This window comes from Poecilia formosa, unplaced genomic scaffold, assembly GCF_000485575.1.
Source record: "Poecilia formosa unplaced genomic scaffold, Poecilia_formosa-5.1.2 Scaffold47, whole genome shotgun sequence".
In the NCBI taxonomy this organism is placed as follows: Eukaryota; Metazoa; Chordata; class Actinopteri; order Cyprinodontiformes; family Poeciliidae; genus Poecilia; species Poecilia formosa.
In genome coordinates, this window is record NW_006799986.1 from 2,519,974 (window position 1) to 2,527,237 (window position 7,264).

Genomic DNA, 7,264 nt, shown 5'->3' on the forward strand with positions numbered 1-7,264 from the left:
CAGATTCTGCATCACAGAACCAATTAGGTTTTGAAGTTTAGCAAAACTACAGTTCTTTGTGCAGGTAATTAAAAACATAGATTATGCTGCGATGAGACTGTGCAAGTCATTTACCTTTGAGTCCAAACAACGTAATGATCTCTAGTTTTCTGTTAATGGTGTTTGCTGAGATTTTGTCCTGCTGGTGGTGCAGTGCACATGCTGTAAGTTATTCTCATCACAAACTGCTATCATTAAGGAGAATTTCAGCCATGTGTGCCCAGCCACATTCATCAGATAAAATGGAACCAGACCATTTAGTCCACTTGAGTCTGCTGCTGCAGACTGACTGCAGATCCACCACCAGCAGGGCGGCTATCATCGCTTCACACGTACGTTTAGATTAAACTCAGTGCTTCATTCTGGGAAGGGTCGAAGAAAACTCTGTGCCAAATATTGACACACTATAAATATGCTTTTGACAAAGATAATTGAATTGAAAAACCTTCACGATTAAAGATGAATGAGATTAAAAATCATATTACTCCATTCAGACACACTGGATTGAATCAGTGATGAGGATTCCTCAGCTCTTAGTGTAACTCATTAAAACATGAGAATCCTTTACATTTTTCATCATTGAGTTGTACTGTATTAATCAGGAGCTAATGCTGCTAATTACGACTGTTTTTAAGTTAATGGAGTTGGAATGAATGAGGAATGAATCTGATGACCTTCATGGTTTCTAAAAGCCTCTCAGCTGAAACATGTTTGCTTTGGAGGAGTTTCAGCTCCATTTCTGTGAATTCAGCCTTCCAAGCACTAATTGATTGGTTGAATGACATGCTTTAATAATGTGTTTCACTTTCACACGGTTGGAGTTTTAATGTTTGCAAGTAACAGAAAAGCAGCAGGATCCCTTGGAGTCACAATTCCAAGCTGGAAACTCAGAGTTTCCAATGAAGCTGGACTTAAAAATGCTTCCATGTGGTAAAAATTTAGTGAAGGTATATAACCTCTTTGGCAATTTAAATCCCATTAAATCATTTGTACACAGAGTACTTCACAAACTGCTCGAGCACTTGGGTTTTAGTTTGTGTTACCAGTACTGGTTAGAAAGGTAACAGAACACAACAACCAGCCAAACATCACTGATTCCTAAACTTGGAGCTGAAACGGGGCTGATTGGGGTTTGATGTCCCTTCCAGATCCAAGTTGTAGCTGAGTGGAGCTCCGCCAATGTATCCTGTTTACTTTGATCACCAAAGTGCAACCAAATTTTCTTCTGTGTTTGTGAGATATCTCCGGTGGAACTGGCAGAGCAGACCCAGCTCTACGTCATGATGATCACAGGTATGTCGAGTGAAAAACCCTGTTTTCCTGTAATTTCGTCAGTCTTTAATGGTTCCTGTTAGTGGGTGGGAAACGTTGGGTGGTAAATGAACATTTTGTCCTGAACGTGTTAAAAGTAGGAAGACTTGGCAGAAATAAGGACTGGAGTGATTTACAAACAACTCTGTCAGAAGATCATAAGAAGTGCAGTTTTATTAGGTTGTTTGCACTTCACAGCTTTTCTGTATTTATCAGAGGGTGTAAGGTCACAACGACTGGGTCATGGAACGAACACTGAAAAAAGTATTTTTGTTAGTTACGTATAATAACCTTAATCTGGGCCATTTTGCATCTTCCCATTCTCTGCATGCTAGCTTAAGTAAAGCTAACGTACCATATGCTCACCACATGGTGTGTTTATGTTTCTATTTATCTTTGTTAATCTGCTCTGTAAAGTTTCTGAAAAAACACAAACAATGATTTGGATTTGGGAAATGGAAAGTCCTTCACTGAAACAAACCGAGCGAAATGATCCAAAACGCCAACATGCTCAGGAAGACACAGGAAGAGACAGTTTTATATTTTATAGATTTGCTCTAAAGATGTATGTGTCTGCTTCTTGGATGAACTGAGACGGACGACAGTGAGACAGTAAGTCCAGAGAGACAGTAGAGTCCACAGAGACGGTAGAGTCCAGTGAGACGGTAGAGTCCAGAGAGACGGTAGAGTCCAGAGAGACGGTAGAGTCCAGATAGACGGTAGAGTCCACAGAGACAGTAGAGTCCACAGAGACAGTAGAGTCCAGTGAGATGCCGGGACAGCGGCGGCTGAGCCCAGATGAGGGCGGCTCTGTTCTGGCTCGGACCCAAAGCTTCAGCCTCTCTGACAGCAGGGACAGAAGAGCTGCCAGGTTCCCCTGCAGCAGTGACAGGAGACCCAGGTTCTATTCAGCGCGGCGCCGCATGGGGTCCAGCAGGAATGTCTGCTCTCATCAGCAGCTCTTTATTGAATATGGGGGCATTTATGAGGCTGTTTATGTGGACTGATGGCAAGTGAGCGCAGGCTGCATGAAGAAGTGAAAAGGCGTGTGTGTGTGTGGAGAGATGCTGACTTCTTGGGCTTCAAGGTCAGGATGAAGCCCTCCAACTGCACTACACAGATTAGCACATAGCATAGGAAAATATTCGATACTTTTTTGCAAAGGTATGAGGATTACACAACTGTGTGAAAAGATTTAGCCTCAGGAACAATGTTCGCAGGATATTACTTTGCATTATCTTGCAAACAAAAGGAACGAAGCAAAGAGGAAAAAATAGAAACATTTACAGTAATTCCCTTTATCGGAAATTGGAAAAAAATGTCTGCATCCACAAAGCTCAGATTTGACTTCATAATCCCTGTTCTTCCCACAGTCAGGAGCGTGCTGAGGGAGAGTTTTGATTAAGTGAATTAAAGCGAAGCACAGCTCTGGCAGACGGCACAGGCATGCTGTCCTGGGGGAAAAATGGAGGTTTCTGGCAGCATGTTCAAGAACAACAAAACAACAATTGTTCTTCCCGCTTCGCTCTGCTGTTGGATTCATTGACGACAGATCAAATGTACGTTGGTGGTCTGGAACATTAACAAATCCCCTTAATTATATCCATCAAAACGCAGGAAGTATCAGGGGGAAGTGATCTCTCATTTAGTGAGTTTCTGAGTTACTCTGAACCTGCTGTGACGACGTCTGTGAGGCTGCAACGATTCAAGAGCTGGCGCTTCCTCCAGGAGAGGGAATTCATTTATTTAGGCATTTTAAAACGGAGAAGTTTCAGACATCCGACTAGAAATACGTTTTTATGTTACGAGATCTAACAAAAAACCAGGCCAGCACTCAGATGTGAGAGTTTAGTTATGAAGAACACTTTCATGGAGAATTCATGCCTGAAAGTTTATCCAGTCCTTTAACTTTGGCAGAATATTTGTACTTGTCCAGATTATGTTCAGTTTCCAGCGTTTGATGTTTGATGTCATATGTATGTGTTATTATCCGACTCATCAGGATGTGCAGGTTTCTACAGCTTTGTAAAAAATGTTGAGGCGACCTAAGAATGCATTGCAGCAATTTCCTAAACATATTTTTTAACTAATTTATTTAACTAAAACTTCAAGTAAATGATGCATTTTTGGAGGAAATTAGAACAAGTTGTTGAGGCAGCAGCTGTTTTTTTACTGTATAAATGACTGTAGCCAGACAGCAGCTAGAAGTGCAATAAAAAACACTTTGCAACAAAAATCTTGTTGGATATTTTGAACACAGAAGCGAGTCAGTAAACGCATCCAGTCCTCAGCTGGTGAATAATTCAGCTGCAGTGTTAAAGATCCCTGTGACAGACACAAAGATCTCAGGCTGGCATGCAGGTCAGCAGCGCCGCGACTTCCTCAGTCTGTTAGTGGCTGTATGGATTTTTAAGTGAACCTCACAGGAGCTGGAGTGCCATCGAAGTGAAAGCAGATGTTAATATTTCATTGAGGAGGTGGAAGTCGAGCAGCATCTGGACAGGCTGCATCGTTAAATCCTGCTCAGCACAGGACTGGCATTATTTCAGCACATTTAACGGGATACAAAACCTGATTGGTGAGTAAGCGCATAAAACCACCGGGAGATTTATGTGGGTTTAAAAGATGAATAATTTAGGACAGTAAATTATGGTCTTTGTAGAGAGAAAAAAGGGAGTACATTTCTGCCAAGAACTCAGAAAATTTTAAATTAATCTCAGAAATTTTCTAGAAAAATAAGGACAATTTTAAGCTCCAAAATTTAAAAGGGGAAAAAAAAAACTTCACAACTTAGAATAATCTCAGAAATTTTCTAGAAAAACTGGACATGCATGAAACAAATTACAGGTGGTTTTATAGAAAAACAACGTAAAATTCATGCATGTTTGAGTTCATAAGGACAAAAAACTGTCTGCCAGACTTTTTCTCAAAATTTTAAATTTTTTCTTCGCAAATCTACAGCTTTTGAATAATTTTTTTTCCAGAAAATTTCTGAGATTAACCTCTAAATTTCTGAATTTTTGGTGGGAATGTAATCCTTTTTTTTATCTACAATGGCCCTGATACATCATTGTAATAATTAACAAAATAATCAATTTACACAAAACAAAATAATGTTCAAAGATTTAAAATAGAAAGTTTAAAAATATTTGCTACTTAATAAGAAACCAGGATGAAAATATCAGGTACCAGAAATAGTTTCCACAAAAACGACACAAAACAAACATAACAGTTACACAAGGAACCCAAATTTCTCATCTTGATACATTTTTTATAAAGTCTTTGATCACAAAAAATGAATAGTCAAGGTCAGCTCAAAAAAATTAAACATCGTGGGAAAAAGATCTGTTTTCTTTGTAACTTATTCCAGAAAGAGAAACTAGAATATTACTTTGAGTCCTTACACATAGAGAGAATTATTCTCTTTACTTCATGCATATTTGATGATTTTCTCTTACATTTAATGAAAAGTTCAGTGTGTTTCAGAATATCTGAATAGATACTTCATATAAAATATAGATTATCGATAAAACTGAACATGTCGGTTGGTTCTGAGGGATGATGTCGACCAGCGACTGTTTTAAGGTGACGCACCGTGAAATGTTACAGGTAAAAGGAAGTGCAAACACATTTATTCAAAGTATATTCAGGAAACGGAGCTAGAAGGATGAGGAGAGGTTAACTGAGGTTTCTGTCTTCAGCTGCTAAAAACAACCAAACTGGAGGCACAGAAGGAGTCGAGGTTAAATCTGCACTCATTTCATGAGCTGGTAAGCTACGAGTCTATAAATACTGAGGTATCAGTATGATGAAATGTTTTCCACATGCATGAAACATACGACAGGAGGTTTTATAGAAAAACAACGTAAAAATCATGGAGATCAGTCCAGATGATGCAGAGCTGGAGCTCATCTGGTGCTGAGCTTCAAACTCCCAATTATCAAATTGATACGCAAAGTAAAAGCGCGGCCGTCGCAGGAAGGCTCTGTTTGCTCATTATGCAGCAGAGATGAAGAAACTGGGATGGAGAGCATGTTGTGTTGCTCTTTCCTCACTGTTGTCTTTGTGTTGGATTTGTTAACATCATCCGTCAGATTTCAGAAACTCTCCAAGACTTCATGCAAACTGCTGCTGCTGCCACTAACGTGCTTCTGTTGAGACATTCTCAGCTTCTTGTCGATGCTGTCAGGCAGTTATGTCACTACTTTTGTGGGACTGAAAGGTTTGCTAGATAGACGGGAATAATTCTGCAAACACTTGCAGGAAACTGCAGCAGTTGACACTCCGTCCCTCCTGACCGTTGGATTGAGATAACCTGCATAATAACCAAACAAAGAAAAGCCGTCAGACATTTAGACAGACACGTTTTCTACAGTGTATAATTATTTGTTGGAGTAGTTCTGGTACTTCAGATTTGTAGTTTGTGTTTTTTGCATGAGACATTGGAAGTTAGACAATTCAGCTCTGGTTTTAAAAGGGTTTTTAGAGGATTGGGGCCTCTGAAAAAAAGAAAAAAATGAATTTTTTCTTATAATCCTGACTTTAATCCCAGAATTTTACATTTTCTTCTGATAATTCTGTCTTTAACCTTGGGATTTTGACAATCCTTCTCATAATTATGACTTTAAACTCCAAATTGTGATGAAATAAAAAAATCTGAATGTTCTCATATCAAAAGTCAAAATTTACATTTTCTTCTTCATCCTCTTCCATCTGTTTTGGATTTGTTTCAGCTGAAATGATATTTGCTCTTTGTTATGATGTCAGTAATGTTTTTCCAACTGGAAGTGGTGGATGACCATCTTTAAAGCTCACATGATGCCTGAACTCTGACCCCAAACCCCAGAGGAGTCAAAAATAATGTTTCATTGAAGCAGAGAGAAGAAAGAAGTTCAAACCGTTTCTCCAATCCAAACTCTTCCTCTTCTTCCCTCCTTCCTCCAGAACAAATCATCCACATAAACAATCAAAGCATTTTAATCCTAACATCAGTTTATCGTGTATCAGGTGTGTGACTTAGACGTGTTTCATCTCCAGTGGGGTAAAATGTCATCTGTCCAGTGCAACTAACAAGAATTCACATTGAAAAATGTACAGTTTAGATTCTCCAGCTGGATTTGGAGCCGGACCTCAGTGAGAGGAAACCTGACCGACCAGAACTCCACCCTGCAGCCTGCAAGGAGAAATACTAACACGTTTTTGCTCAGACTTGTCGTTGCTTCCTCAGAGTCGCAGCAGTTTTCCTTGGGGAGCTGCAGGTTTCTGACGCTCTGCTGCTCCAACACACCAGGGAAACATCAAACGCTGGCAGGCCAGCAGGTTCCTAACGACCAGGACGGAGGATCTGCCTCTGCCGGGCTTTTTAAACTTTGTTTCCAGAGCCTGCAGCGAGTTTTCATTTTCATATGTGTTTCTCGTACATTAATCTCAGCCCGTTAGCTAACTTTACCTCCTGTTGTTTATTTTTTATGCATTACATCCTTGTGAATTTTCCCGAGCCCGTTTGCTCTGTCTGTCTGAAACACCTGGTGCTAATAAGCCCACCTGAACAGCAGTTATCACCGCAGCCATCAGTCTTTACACCTCCAGGTTCTTTCTTTCTTCTTAGATCCTCTCTCTGGTCATTGTTGTTGTTGTTAAACTTTGGGTTAGCGACGCGTTTGCCTCACAGTCTTTCTGCATCTGCAGCACTTTCGGTGGATTTATCTCCACCTGTGCTGTTCACATAATATCAGTTTTACCGTCTTCAACCTCAAAGTCTTTCTGAATAAGTGTAAATATTACAGAGTTGTAATTTCAGCTGTGCATGTCTGCGCGTGATGAAAAGTGAAATGAAACTGACCTGTATGTGAGGTCATCGGCTGCAGCCGCGACTCAAACAATCTCTCTAATTAATATTAATGATTTCAGGTCA

The 7,264-nt window shown here is 39.9% G+C and overlaps 1 long non-coding RNA gene across 1 annotated transcript; it reads left to right on the plus strand.

Annotated features, from left to right (window-relative positions):
• The first annotated feature begins 1,193 nt into the window (after positions 1–1,193).
• On the plus strand, positions 1,194–3,582 carry LOC103138182 (uncharacterized). Its single transcript, XR_001662153.1, has 2 exons — positions 1,194–1,332; positions 2,724–3,582. It is a non-coding gene; the product is annotated as an uncharacterized LOC103138182 (long non-coding RNA).
• The last annotated feature ends 3,682 nt before the right edge of the window (positions 3,583–7,264 follow it).